General features: G+C 36.4%; 1 long non-coding RNA gene across 14 annotated transcripts in view; it reads left to right on the plus strand.

The window, feature by feature from the left end:
- LOC140636580 (uncharacterized) overlaps positions 1-15,396 on the plus strand; it is a 456,565-nt gene that overhangs the window by 226,368 nt on the left and 214,801 nt on the right. For 3 of the 14 annotated variants that reach the window (XR_012033788.1, XR_012033786.1, XR_012033787.1), the window contains one exon: positions 2,303-2,458. The exons of the other annotated variants lie outside the window; for them this stretch is intronic. This is a non-coding gene — a long non-coding RNA (uncharacterized lncRNA). Of the gene's footprint in view, positions 1-2,302; positions 2,459-15,396 lie in introns of those variants that run through there. 14 annotated transcript variants of the gene reach the window in all.

Genomic DNA, 15,396 nt, shown 5'->3' on the forward strand with positions numbered 1-15,396 from the left:
GGATACCGAACACTGAGATGGTTACTTTTATAAATAAAAAAATAGTGAGATTCTGATAAATTAGGTGATTTGCCCAAGGTAACACAAATAACCTTTTTACTACAAATTTTGGGCCATTGCCACTAGGAACTCGTAGAAGAACTACAGGTTACATTTAGTTGGACATTCGTTCTGATGTAATTTGAAATTCCATTGTCATTTCCTATCTGTTCTATGGATATATGCAAGTCATTTAGGTTTTTAGCATCTGTGTTTTCTGTGAAGTGAGAAATAAATGTTTAAGCTGGTAGCTCAAGGATGAGTGGGATATGGCTAAGGCTCCTTGATGTATCTTGGAAGAAAAGGTTTATAAATAAATGCTATGATTGTGTACATTACTTTAGACATCAAGATATTCTGGGCTATATGTGTATCACTTTTAATAAGCATGAGATTTAGCAGATAACTATTGGTGGGTAGTGGTGTTGGTGGTATTAAAAGCATGAAAATAGTCATACTAGCAGACAGGCTATGGTCATAAACAATGCTGACCTTAAGTATCATCTGCTTATTATCTCATTTGCTGAAAAGTTATTTTGCATCATTACAATTCTACAGATGCTTCGCAGATGTCTTTAAGGATATATTTCTGCAGCTTGTTATTAAGCTAACTTCCATGGACTATGGCAGATTTCCATAGCATATTAATGAGAACATTATGGAATTGTAAATAAATATGTTTGTAGCAATTGAGATGAAGAGCAGAACTATAAAAATGGTTATAAAAATCTAATTAACATTTTAACAGTAAAAAGCTTGATGCCTTGATACTGCAGGAGAATGGTCGCAGTCAGTAGATTAAATGAAGAATTCCCAAATTACTTTAAGAGTGGATGAAACACTGCTATCAATATTTAATGGGATATGTCAGATTTTACCACCATTTGAAAGAATGCAAATAGGGGTTACCATAGAAATCACCTTGACTGAAAACTGCACACAATGCAACACAAACTACCCCTCAAGCAGCCTTGCAGAGGTTACTTGATGTCTGACTATAGTCTTTTCATGTCATCTCTTGATAGTGGGGGAAAAATGACAGTGTGTATGTGTGTGAATGTGCATGTATGCCCCAAATAACCTGAAAATTATAAGAACAGTACAGAAATTCTAGAGGCAGATATATTCATTTTTCTTTATATCATAATTACTCTTTGATAAAGCTATAAATGCCAAAGTTATTTATAGCTTTAACAAAGCATCCATCATAGCCATGCTACTACAAAGACAAGGCAACCTTGGAGATGATCATACTATTTGAATTTAATATGCTATTTTACATTTTAGTGATAACCTTCTTTTGTATCATGGCTCTGTGATATTTAAGCATTGCATTTTAGCAGCCTGGTCTTGCACCAGTCAGACCAGTTGCTTTACCAGATGCAATCTTCCCTTGTCATTGGGGAAATTTTTTTTTTTTTTAATCCTTGAAAAAAAAATTAGCCACGAAAAAAAAAAAAATTAGCCACGTATACTCTCCTTTAACTATTCTACACTTAGAACAAAAGCTCAAAAACCATACTTATTTCATGGAATCTTTCAGCAAAAGGAGGTAACATTGTAAATTGTCCTGCCCATTAAAAATGAGTGGAATAGGAATGTGGGTTTGTAAAAAAGAATTTTTAAAAAAAGTTTTAATTGCTTTACCAAGGGATAGGGGACAATTGTAGACATATAAATATAAAAAAAAATTGTAATGATTGTCTCAAAAGGTTATATCTGACACATTTTTTTCTTCAATTTATGTGTGCTTGAATGAATGTTGTTTTTAATAACAAAAAAGTATTATTCAATAAATAAACAAGAATCCTAAAGTTTCATTTTATGATCAATGGAGGGAGACAGAAAAAAAAAAAGGAAATTAATTTAAAAGAAAAGAAAATGGTTAATAGGGAAAAAAGAAGTTGATCTGAGGGAAGTTAAAGGGATGCAGGAAGCTTTTGAACAGGAAGAGGTAGAGCTAGTTGGGGATGGGAGGAGAAGAAACAAAGCAAGGGAGGTAAAAATCCTCTCTCCACAACCTCCCCTGGAGATATTTCATAGATTGAAAAGAAGAGTGTTCACATTCCTCAGACCTATTAAAAAACTAGAGATGATTCAAAAAAAGGAAATGGTCCCATTTATTGTCAGACCTATACCACTTAGCATTTTGTTTCTTTCTCTTATGTCACTTGTATTAGGCCTTGGGTTTTGTTGTTCTAATTGTACCCATCAGTCTCTCCCATTGGTTTATAAGCTCTTAATTCATTTCTTAATCTCCCAGTTCAAGGCTCCTAACCACAGAAGATTGAAAGACATAAAGATCAACAAAGAGAAACTGACAAATCAACCCACATAGAAGGTTTAGTATACTCGAGAAACATAGAAACACAGCCAGAAAAGTTGAAGAGAGAAAGAATTGGAGATTTAAATAACTCATTAAAAGCTTGATTAAATATATGTTTCCATATGTGTATAATAGCTTGTATCGAAAACAATGAACATTATTTCCGAGTACACACAGATTTTTATTTTTATTTTATTATTTTATTTTAGATTTTATTTATTTATTCATGAAAGACACTGAGAAAGAGAGGCAGAGACATAGGCAGAGGGAGAAGTAGGCTCCATGCAGGGAGCCCAATGTGGGACTTGATCCTGGCACTCTAGGATCACACCTGGGCCAAAGGCAGACCCTCAACCACTGAGCCGCTCAGGCGTTTCCACAGATTATTTTAAAGAATTACTTGTGTAAGGCTACAATGGAAATCTCAAAAAATTTCAAAAATGTCAACATCATACAAACAACATTCTCAAACACAACGTAATAATATTTTAGAAATCAGAAAAATTATAAAATTTCCTCTTCCTGCCTGTCCTGCATGGTGATTTGGTGGGAGAGTATACTTACAAGCAATTTGTGAGTTAAAGAAGAAATTAATTATGTTAGAAAATATTTAGAAACTGAATAAATATTAAAGTACTATGTATCAAAACTCAGAAGATGCAGTTAAAGTGTATTTTAAGGAGCAATTTATATTCTGTATTAAGCCAATTTGTAGCCTATATTAAGAGCAATTTATAGAGTAGGGAACAATTTACAGTCGATTTTAGGGCGTATACATATTTAATATATGCAGTCATTGTCAAAACCAAGATAAAAGGAACAGGAAAACAAATAATTCAAAAGGAAGGAAGTTAAAGAGATGGAAACAGAAGTTAATGAAATAGAAAAGAGTCCACAAAAGTTATTAATAAAATTAAAGAGTTTCCTGAGAAGAATGATGAAATAAAATTCTGTCAAATTTAATGCAAATACAGGGGCACCTAGCTGGCTCAGTGAGTTAAATGTTTACTCTTGATTTTGGCTCAGATCATGATCTCAGGGTTGTGAGACCAAGCCCCATGTTGGGATCTACACTCATGGAATCTGCTTGAGACTCTCTCTCAAACTCTCCCTCTGCCCCTCCCTTTGTTTGCTTGCTCGTTGTCTTTTTCTCTCAAATAAATAAATAAAACCTTTAAAAAATTGATAATAAAATGTAAATAGCACAGACCCAAATACAGAATAGTATCATATATATATATGTATATATATATATAATCTATAGAAATACATATATTATCTATAGAAAATGATATAAATACAAATACAAGATATAAGGAGAGATTTCATAATCACAAGAATGTCCATTAAGAAACTTTATGCCTGGGCAGCCCGGGTGGCTCAGAGGTTTGGCGCTGCCTGCAGCCTGGGGTGTGATCCTGGAGACCCGGGATCGAGTCCCGCGGCAGGCTCCCTGCATGGAGCCTGCTTCTCCCTCTGCCTGTGTCTCTGCCTCTCTCTCTCCCTCTCTGTGTCTCTATGAATAAATAAATAAAATCCTAAAAAAAGAAAGAAACTTTATGCTTGTATATTTCAGAGCTCAGAATAAATGTAAAAACTTTTAGGAAAAGTATAAACAAAGCAATTGGGATTCAAGGAGGAAAGTATAACTTGAATAGGAAAAAAATGCTAAAGATTGTTGTTAAAAACTTTAACTTGCCTACTAAAACATTAGACTGTGATAGGAGGTGTTTATTATTATTATTATTATTACTATATAAGTCTAAGAATATCTTATACAAACTTGTCAGATTATAAAAGTAAAGTCAGAAAACTCATTTTGTGACACTAGTTTTACCTTGGCACTGAAACTGAAAGAGGGAATTACAAACATAAGCATATTTCACTTATGAAACAAATATGAACAAAGAAAATCAAATATTGGTAAAAAAGAATCCAGTAATATACTAAAAATAATATGTCATGATGAAATAGGCTTTTTCTGGAATGCAAAGATGGTTTAACATTTGAAAATATATTAAAGAAAATCCACTTATAAATGGTGAACCAGACACAAACATTTATCTCTGTTCCCTTAAAAAAAACCCCACAAAAATGCCATTAAAAGAAAAAATATATAAACCCACGTAGAAGCAGTTAATGAAAGAGAAGAAAACACCAGATGAGAGATGCTAATTAAATTTTGGAAGCACAAAAGCAAATGAATGAATGGTTACAACAGTTTTGAAAAAGCAGAAATATAAGCCTGCAAGGAAAAAAATCCAAATAAGCCAATTCAAGAAGACAAACCTTAAAAAGTATGACAAAGTGGAAGCACCAGACACATGTGAAGTCAGGAAAATTGGTTCAAAGTCTATTAAGAAGCAAAACTCTGGGGCACCTGGGTGGTTTAGATGGGTAAGCATTACCTTTGGCTCAAGTCATGATCTCACGGTCTTGGGACAGAGCCTGGCATCAGGCTCCCTGCTCAGTAGGTAGCCTGCTTCTCCCTCCCCCTTCTTCTGCTAGCTGTCTCTGTCTCTGTCTCTGTCTCTGTCTCTGTCACTGTCACTTTCTCTCATAAATTAAAAAAAAATGAAGCAGAACTAGAAGTCACCTCCTCTGTTGCACTCAGCTGTCTCTCTTCCACAAGAAGTATACTTGTGGAGTGGTTGAACTGAGGTACTCTCTGTTCTTGGACCTGAGGCCTGGCTGAGAGAGTGGGGACAATTGTGAAAACAGGATTGAGTATGAGAATCTTAGCCCCCTTTTCTCCCTTTGCTCAGAGAATATTCATCAGGTGGGTTATATCCCTCTAGGTAGAAAAGGGAAAAAGATTCATTGATTGGGAGACTAATCACTGTATGTGTGTGTGTGCATGTGCACCTGTATGCACGCACACGTGCCTGTGCACATACACATACGTACACATACATCCCTGTGTGCATGTATATTATGTACTTATTCTATGTCATGCACTGAATATTATCTAACATACTTTTTATCTGAGAACAGACTAAGATGAAATAGGATGAAGCACAAAGTCTGGAAATTATGTATTCTCATTTGTGACAAAATGTAGTAGATAATTAAAATGATTCTAATGTGTGAAGCCATTTATTATTTTGTTCTTTCAACAGACAGATATTGAGCAGTACAACACAGTACAACATCGAAGGTCTTTAAAAACATGCTTGGCATTGCTTTTCAAAAGGATGATTGACATGGCCTTATGTCACGGAGAAAATCAAGTAGATGTTGACCTTGTTATTGGTTAAACACAGATTATTATGTATTTCAAGAAACTCAGTTATTACCTATGACCCAGTATGACTTGCTTCTATTAGAGGATAGTGTGAAGAGAAAAAAATAGGAACTTTTATGTGGTTATATAGTTTTAAATAATGAATTAGGAATTGTTATTTATTCTAGCAGAACACTACCTTTTTTGAATCTGAAGAATTGTGATGGTTTTAATATTAATATCTTTTATCTATAGTGAAAAAACACTGTTTAGAATTCAAAATGAGTAACAAATGTGATTATCCTTTGAGCATTTGAGATAGTTGGGACAAATATCATCATCTTGATTCACAGATGTTAAAACAATTATAATGGCGCTTTTAAGCATTGGACTTGAAATTGAGAGCCTCATTTCGGAGTCTTGACTCTGTTACATCTAGCATTTGTGAACTTTGGGAAGCAGTTATTGTGTCTGGACCTCTGCATGCTTATCTATCAAATAAGAGTTTAAAACTTTTTTAAAAAAACATATAAATAAGAGTTTAAAACTTTTTTTCATAGCACTCTTGTTTTTATAATCTGAGAAAGAAGTCTTCACTAATGATACATTTTGCCAGTTGATCTTAAACCATCACTTAAAAATGCTTTTTAAAATTTTAAAATTCTGTAGTTGTTTAATTACTTACTCTCTTTTTTTTCTCTATCTCCTCCCTTGCCTCCCTCTTTCCCTTCCTTCTTCCTTTCTAAAAATTAGATTTAATAAATCACGGAAAAAGAAATCCCAAGAGACAGCAGCTTCTGGGTTGTTAATTCGGCCACTCCATGATGAGAACAATTGGAAGTCACATCTTATCAAATTTTCACTCTCTTTTCCTCAACATATTGACTTGTTTTTGACTAGTGTCCCTCTGTTTGCATGGAAATACAAAACATAACAATGTCTAGCAGAAGAGATGTAGCTTTTTTAGTTTGTCTTTTTGTATATGTAAGGAAATTAATACCATTGCCTCCCCCTCCAGACATCTTATGTACCATTGGCCAGAATTGCTTCACATGTTCGTGCCTAATTAATCATTGGCAAGGAAAATGGAATCATCACGAATGAATTGGACCAGTTAGAAAAAACATCCCTCCCCTCTGGAGTTGGTGTTAGAGCCCTTCTTTCTTCCTTCTTGTATCTTGAGAAGAATGGTGGCTTCGTGTGGGATTTGCTTCATCTATTATTCTATTGTATCTGTAGATATTCGTCTTTTACCTAGAAATTCCATCCTCAGTTTTCTACCAGGAAAATTTTTGTTCATCTTTCAGTACACATTTTGGATGTTACTTTGGAAAGGATCATTGTGACAAGGAATAAAATCACAGACGTTGATACATTAAAATTTGAATAACGTTTTAGAAGTAGTCCTTAACATCTGAAGAAAAAAAACCATGCTTGCAATAAAAACAAGTCTTAGCATATGAGAGCAATAAAAAATAGTCCGTGAATATCAACTGGTGTCAATAAGATATAATTGGAAGCAAATATTCTGGTTCCCTGAAGAATCCAGGTCGCTCACACATATTTGTATTTACTTGGAAGGAAACCAAAGCATTAAGGTTTGGAACAAGGGAATTCAAAGACTCAGAATGAGGTGGCACAGGAGAGCAAACACTCCTCATACTGTAACAACGTGGCAATCCACAAAGGTGGATGTGCAAGCCCACTCTGAGGACAGTAGGCAGCAATCTGGGATGCAAAGTGTTGTCACTGACCACTCCAATGGAGATTGTTAGTGGAAACCTGAGTAGAATTAGAAAGAGGCAACAGAGAACATGGCATTTATTTATATACATGCACACACATACACACACACACACACACACACACACACACACGATATACCATATTTGGGAAACTGGTCGACCTGATATTTCTTCCTCTCATCTGGCTGAAAGTCAGTGTGAATGAAGAAACATTAGCAGATTTATATTCCTTCACTTCTCTTCCTCTCATTTTAGGATATCTATAAACACTTAGTCTTGGACTAGCGGAGAGAAGATTTCAGTTGGTTACCTTTGTGGATTGAATTGGGATTACAGCCGTGGGAACAGATCACTACCATGACCGAATCATTATTTCTATTACTTGTGAATCCCAAACAGCTGTGAAATCATGCATGATTTAGAGGAAGAAGGGAGGTTTTTGGCAACCTTCTCCAGGTAGCCTTCTTTGACCCTGCCCTGCCCTGCATGCAGTCACCTTCTCCCTCTGATTGATTATTATTCTGTATTTCAGATCGCCTTTTCTTTGCATCTATATTTTTCCCTAATTTCCAAGAGATCATAAATGCCATGAGATCCTATTTACTTTTTATCCCGAGTCTCAAGCCTTTAATATAGTGGGTGCTCGATATGTGGCCCAATCACCCCATGCTCTATGGCTGTGCTCAAGTAGCAGAATGGAGTTAGAGAAACATGCGCAGCTATGATGACTGGCCTCACTTCATGACCACAGACCTCTGGGGGGCTTCTAGTGTTGCTCAAGAATCCTATTGCCTTTCCCTAGCAATTCACTGAGTTGAGGATTTTATACTTCCTCTTTTCTTAAACCTCTAATATCACCACTATCTTTCACTCTTAGCTGATGACCTTGCTTACTATTTTGCTGAGGAAATAGATGCCATTGAAGAGAAAGAATTTACACATGTGGCCTTACAAGATATATCAAATTACCCGTATCCATATACTGTGCATTTCCTTCTTTTACAATTGAACTGAGGCAGTGAATCTCATCCCCTCCTGTGAAGGGTTTCACTACAAAAGTATATCATCAGTATTACTCTCAGTACTGAAACTTTATCAATAGTGTACAAATATAATATCTTCCATTAGGAACAACCTTCTTTACCTTCTCTTCAAGCCACTGCATCAATTCTCCGTCCGCCTTATTAGCCTAACCTTTACTCTTAGAAAGAGTCATCTCCTTTTGCTGCCTCTATTTCATTTCACTTGCATTTAGATCAAGGTTCTGTTCCTACCATGCCACTCAAGGAGCTCTTGTCAAGGTTACTCCTAACTGCTAAATAGCATCCTCATTATATGCAATCTACCAGCTGCACTTTCCTACAATTGATCATCTTTCTTCCTTAAAACACTCTCAGCACTTTCTGGGTTTCAGCTCTTCTTTTCCTCTGCCCTGACTGGTTGCTCCTACTTAGCCTCCTGAGAGGACCATTCTCTCCTTGACCTTAGTGGTGAGGGCACTTCAGGTTGTGTCCTTGGACCTAGGCTGTGTGGCTTAAACAATATATATTTATTTCTCGCAATAATGGAGACTGGCAAGTTCAAGATCAAGGTGCCAGCAGATTTGGTTCCAAGTAAGAGCTCTCTTTCTAGTTTGCACATGGCTGCCTTCTTGCTGTGTCCTTACATGGCTGAGAGAGAGCTCGAGCTCTGGTCTGTCTTCCTTTTCTCTTAAGGACACCAGTATCATCCTGGCAGTCCCTCCCTCATGATCTCATCCAAACCTAATTACCTCCCAAGGGCCCCATCTCCTAATTCTTTCATATTGGAGGTTAGGGCTTCAACATATGAATTTGGGGGGTATAAAACATTCAGTCCTTGACGCATGTATATTTCCAGCTCCAAGTCATTTATTTAACTGCCTATTTGGCATCTTCCAGTGGGTTTCTGGCCTCCTACTATTTATCCAACCCCTCTAACCTCCCAAGTTCTCCACATGCCCAGGCTGCATCAGATTTCTTGCGGCTCTTTGAGGATGCCAGGCATGCCTCTGCCCCAAAGACTGTCTTCTCTCTGCCTGGAATTGTCTTTTCCTACATAAGGATGGTTTACTTTGTCCTTTACTTTAGATCTTTTTTCAAATATGCTCTTACCAAGAGCTCTTCCTGCCAACACCATATCAAATCTGGTCCCTTTTATCTCCCATGCTTTATTTTTCTTCAAAGGACTTTTTCTTTCCTTGCATATATTATTTTTCTTTATTATCTCTCTTCCGCATTGGTTTTTGAAAAAAAGAACTTTGGCTGTTCTGTTCATAGCTCTGTCCTGTGCTCTTTGAAGGGGTCCTAGTGCATATCACATGCTCAATAAATATTTATTTAAAGGATGAATGAATGGATGAAGTATTGACTATACAGTTGATGGGCAAGGAATGGTGAATTAGAGAGCTGGATGTGTGTCGCATAGTAGAATCACACATTGTTGAAAGACAACTCGGTTTAGTTGAATTTCCTTACTTTTAATATTAAGAGCTTAAAATTTAGGAAGTTTAGGAAACTAGTTCAAGATTAAATAACTAGAGGCTGAGGTAGTTTTAATTTGTCAGATCCTGAGACACTCATTCTACTGTATACATATTTGTAAATCATGCTGAGCTTGTTATTCTTTTGGCTGCTGCTAGTATGATTTTATTGAAGCCTCTATAATTCAGTTGAAACCCATTAGTGTAAATTTTCATGAAGATGATAAGAACATGATATACAATAAATACATGATTTTTAGGTCTTTGTCTTACTAATGATACCAATCCCCCCCTCCCCCGGCTATTTCTCTCAATTTACTATATCCAATGTCCCTGGCCCTTTCCTCATTTCAGTGTACCATGCTCCTATACCTATTACTGTAACTTTTTCTAACACTTTAATTGTGATGATTTCTGAATCTGTGTCTTGAATCCAGATCTTCCTGCTGAGCTCCAGACTTGCCTTGTAGGCATTTGTGTTCTGGTGTCCACACAAATCGAAGACATTCCAAAGTGAACCTCATCATCTCCTGCCTCTCTTCACCAGGGGCCCCACCCCAACCCCTCCCTCTGGCAATTCCATCTTCCTCCAGTATTTAGTGGCCTGTGGACGGTGCCACCACCAGTCAAGGAAATAAAGCAGCTCTGTGGGAATTACCCTTTATGTTTTCTGTTGCCTTTCTCCCGTGTTAAATCCATTGCCAAATCTGGATGGATGCTCCTTGCAAATGGATCTTTTCAGTTTATCTCTTTATTCCCCCCATCCCAACACCAGAATCCCTGAATTAGTTTCTCTTGTCTCTTCCTCTCATCGTTGCAATAAGTCTGTATCTAGTAAAACTTCCCTTGGTGTTCTACAGTGTTACCGTATCTTTTTAAAAAGCAAATCTTGTTCTGCCTCTCCCCTGCTTAGAATTCTTTAACAACTCCCTATTGCTTCCAAGAATACAATCTCCAAGTCTTAATGTGACATAAAATGCCCTTTTTGATTTGACTCATGCAAACCTTTCTAGGCTTGCCTCCTTGCTTTTCCCATCCTTTCTCCTTTCCAGCAGTGTTGAAACTTGGGGATGTCTGGTTGTGCCTCTACTCTTACTCCCTTGTAGATTTTGCTCAACTGCTCTACTACCTCTGCTTCTTCCAAGTTAGGAGCTGTTTTCAAAAGGCTTCTGTGGTCTGCCTCTTCTCTCCACCTCGGACTGAATTTGAGGTGGTTCTCTGGCGGGGTATTTTTTTGTTGTTGTTGTTAAAACAAAATAAATTTTTCTTATAATTCAGGCCAGAAACTCACAACCAGGGTATCAGCAGGATTGGTTTCTTCTGGAGACACTGAGAAAGAATTGTTCCATTCCCTTCTGCTGGATTCTGGTTGCTGCGGGCAATTCTTAGTGTTTGTTGGCTTGCACATACATTCAATGGTCTCATAGCTTTTTATGTGTGTCTGTGCCCAAATTTCCCTCTTAAAATATTCTCCTCCCAACTTTATTGAGATAGAGTTGACATAGAATGTCGTGTAAGTTAAGGTGTAGAGCGTGATGATTTGATACAGATATATACTGGGAAAGAGTTACTATAAGCTTAGTGAGCACATCCATTACCTCATCTGATTACTGTTGTGTGTGGTAAGAATGTTTAAGATCTACTTTCTTGGGCAGCCCTGGTGGCTCAGCGGTTTAGTGCTGCCTTCAACGCAGGGTATGGTCCTGGAGACCTGGGATCAAGTCCCATGTTGGGCTCCCTGCATGGAACCTGCTTCTCCCTCTGCCTGTGTCTGTGCCTCTCTCCCTCTCTCTCTCTCTCTCTCTCTGTGTCTCATGAATAAATAAATAAAATCTTAAAAAAAAAAGATCTACTTTCTTAGCAACTTTGAAGTATGCAACACAATATTGTTAACTATAGTCAATATGTCTCCCATGTTCTTATTGTGCCTGTCCAGGTATCCATAATAGCATCACTGAACTTCACAGCAATTGTCAAATTACCTGTTGAGCTTCATTAGACTTTTAAGATTATTGAGGGCTGGGTTGTGTACGTACCTATTTATTTAACGCTTATAAGACTGTCTGGCACAGGAATGTTGATTGCACAAAAAGGTGAATGAGAGGTCCACCGAATAGCATCTTCTTGTCTATGCACTGCCATTTAGCTTCTTCGATGATAATGAGCATTAAAGCTTAACACTTCAATTCTGACTTGCCTTAGCTTTGGCCCAACCCCATTCATAGTGCTTCCTTTTTATCCCCTTATTTAAATTCAATTTGCCAACATATAGTTTATAATTATTATAATCAAATTATAGTTGCCATCTTTATAGCACTCAGACTTGATATCATGATTAGGGCTATATTTTTAATTTCAACCTCCCTCAAACAAACAAAATTTGTGAAATTATCATGATCACATTTCTACAAATGAAAAATAGAAGGGAAAATGGACTTGTCAAAGGTATATACACAGGAAGTCCCAAACATAGCATTTGAACCCAGTTCTTTTGGGTGTTTGTTAAGTGTTTTGCAAGCATCTCTGTTTGTCTCTTTATACTTTATTTGCTTTATTTACACTGTTTTAAAAGTCTACCTATTTGTTTTATACACTCCTCGTTGTCTAGAGAAAAACATTCCAGAGAAAACTCCTGTACTTCCTCAGAGTATAAGAGCAGAAAGGAAACTTATGATATTTCTATACAATAATGTTTTCATTTAAAGGGTACTGAAAGAAGGGAGAAGAGAAGAGAAAAGATGAAAGGAAGGACAGCGTATATAAGGGAATTATTTTGGATATTGAGAGATGCATTTATTCAAGTTTATATTGAAGCACAAAATTATCCTTCATTGAAAATTATCAGTATTCTAAAATTTCCTCACCTTGTTCTTTTTTTTTTTTTCCAATGTGCTTTTCTCAAGTTTTGTATTGTATCAGACAGAACAAAAAAACCTGTTACTTGAAGATAGCTACTCTGGTGATATTTTAGAACAACAATGAATTGAACACCAGAAATCACATAAGAAATCCTGTTCTTATGAGACTTTTTTGAGGACAGATTTATAGGCTCTAAAAATTATTCAAGCTTCACATCTAAACAAATGTTCAAGCCTTTGATGTGTTTTTAGCTGTTCAAAAGGTTAAATCAACATTCTGTATTATTTCTGCATTTTTTTTTTCCTGTATGGTTGGTGTTCCCACCAAGGACCCGATTTCTAGCCACAAGGCAGGGTAGAAGGCTTGCGGCCAGTTCTTCAATCAATGCTAATGTTGCTCTTTAGCCAGCTAGAAATTGGACCTGGGTATTTCTCTGGAGTCTAAAATCCTCGGGTCATAACACTAACATCTCCCAGCACACAGCCCAATCTTATTTAACCCTGCTTCTGGGCATTGTACATTTTAAAACTATTTCACTTTTCTGAACAGGTCTCCAAGTGACTTATGCTGTAAGTATAAAGTTCTTTTTTTTTTTTTCCATGTAAAAGAAAGTATATTACAAGAAGTGACCAATAAGTCAATAAGAATCAGGTGTATGCACATACATTGAAATAAATAGCGCAGAGACCTTACCTTAGTTTTTAAGGATGCAGATGGCTGATTTGAAATTGATACTATGGATAATTGAATTTCAAATGTGTTTAACAACTAAAGTGCAGTTTTATACTCTGAAGTTTTTGCTTTTAATTGCTAGCAAGTCATCATTTTACAGTAAAAATGGACTTATGGAAAACTTTATAATATAGCAACAGTGTAAGTGGCTCTGTCTCACAATGAAAAAGGCATTTTTGACTCTCATCTCCAACTGACTACAGGAATAAAGTAGGTATTTTTATATTAATTCTAACAATGAATAGCTAATGAGTGTAACTCAGATTAATGGTGAATCAATTCTTTTTTTTTTAAGATTGTATTTATTTATTCATGAGAGACACAGAGAGGGAGACAGAGACACAAGCAGAGGGAGAAGCAGGCTCCATGTAGGGAGCCTGATGTAGGACTCGATCCCAGGACCTGGGATCACGCCCTGAGCCAAAGGCAGACGCTCAACCTCTGAGCCACCCAGGCGTCCCGAATCAACTCTTCTTATTGGCTACTCCTGTCAGCATTTCTTGTATTTATCTAGTAGTTATAGTTCATTCAGTTAACAGTACAACTAATTGGATTTTTTTCATTTTTTCTTTTCCAATTTTTATTTAAATTTCAGTTAGTTAATATACAATGTAATATTAGTTTCAGGTGTAGAATTTAGTGATTCGTCACTTACATAAAGCACCCAGTGCTCATCACGAGTGGCTTCCTTAATACCCATCACCCATTTAACCCATAACCTCTGCTCCCCTCCCCTCCAGTAACCCTGTTTGTTCTATATTTTAAATAGTCTGTTTTCTAGTTTGTGCCTCTTTTTCTACCCCCCCATGTTCATCTGTTTTGTTCCTTTTTTAAAAAAATATTTTATTTATTTATTCATGAGAGACACAGACATAGGCAGAGGGGGAAGCAGGCTTCCTACAGGGAACTTGTCCAGTTTTCCTAACACTATTTGTTGAAGAGACTATCTTTTTGTGTCATCTTCAGTTTCCTTCATCAATGTTTTATATTTTTCAGAATACAGATCTTTTGCCTCTTTGGTTGGGTTTATTTCCAGGTATCTTATTGTTTTGGGTGTTTCTTCTGCTTCATTATTGATGTATAGAAATACAATAGGTTTTTGTACATTGATTTTGTATCCTGTGACTTTACTGAATTCATGTAGCAGTTCTAGTAATTTTTTGGTGGAGTCTTTTGGGTGTTCTATATTGAATATCATGTCATCTGTGAAAGTTTGACTTCTTCTTTCCTGATTTGGATACCATTTATTTCCTTTTGTTGTCTGATTGCTGAAGCTAGGATTTCTAGTCCTATGTTAAATAACAGTGATGACAGTGGTTATCCCTGTGTGTTCCCTGACTGTAGTGGAAAAGCTTTCAGTTTTTCCCCATTGAGGATGATATTATTTGTGAGTTTTTCATGTATGGCCTTTATGATGTTGAGGTATGTTCCCTCTATCCCTACTTTGTGGAGAGTTTTTATCATGAATGGATATTGTACTTTGTCAGCGCTTTTTCTACATCTGTTGGGAGGATCATATAGTTCTTACTCCCTTTTTTTTTATTAGTATGATGTATCATGTTGATTGATTTGAGAATATTGAACCACTCTTGCAATCCAGAAGTAAATCCTACTTGATTGTGGTGAACGATTCTTTTAATGTACTGTTGGATTTGATTTGATAAATATTTTGTTGAGATTTTTTGCATCAATGCTAATCAGAGATATTAGCCTATAGTCCTCTTTTTTTAGTGGAATCTTTGTCCAGTTTTGGAATCAGGGTAATACTGGCCTCATAGATTGAGTTTAGAAGTTTTCGTTCCATTTTCTATTTTTTGGAATAGTTTGAGAAGGGTAAGTGTTAAATGTTCTTCTTTAAATGTTGATAGAATTCTCCTGTGAAACCATGTGGCCCCAGACTATTGTTTGTTGGGAGATTTTTGATTACTGATTCAATTTCTTTGCTGGTTATCTGTTCTATTCAAGTTTTCTA

The sequence above is a fragment of the Canis lupus genome, chromosome 7 (assembly GCF_048164855.1).
Source record: "Canis lupus baileyi chromosome 7, mCanLup2.hap1, whole genome shotgun sequence".
NCBI classification, from domain to species: domain Eukaryota; kingdom Metazoa; phylum Chordata; class Mammalia; order Carnivora; family Canidae; genus Canis; species Canis lupus.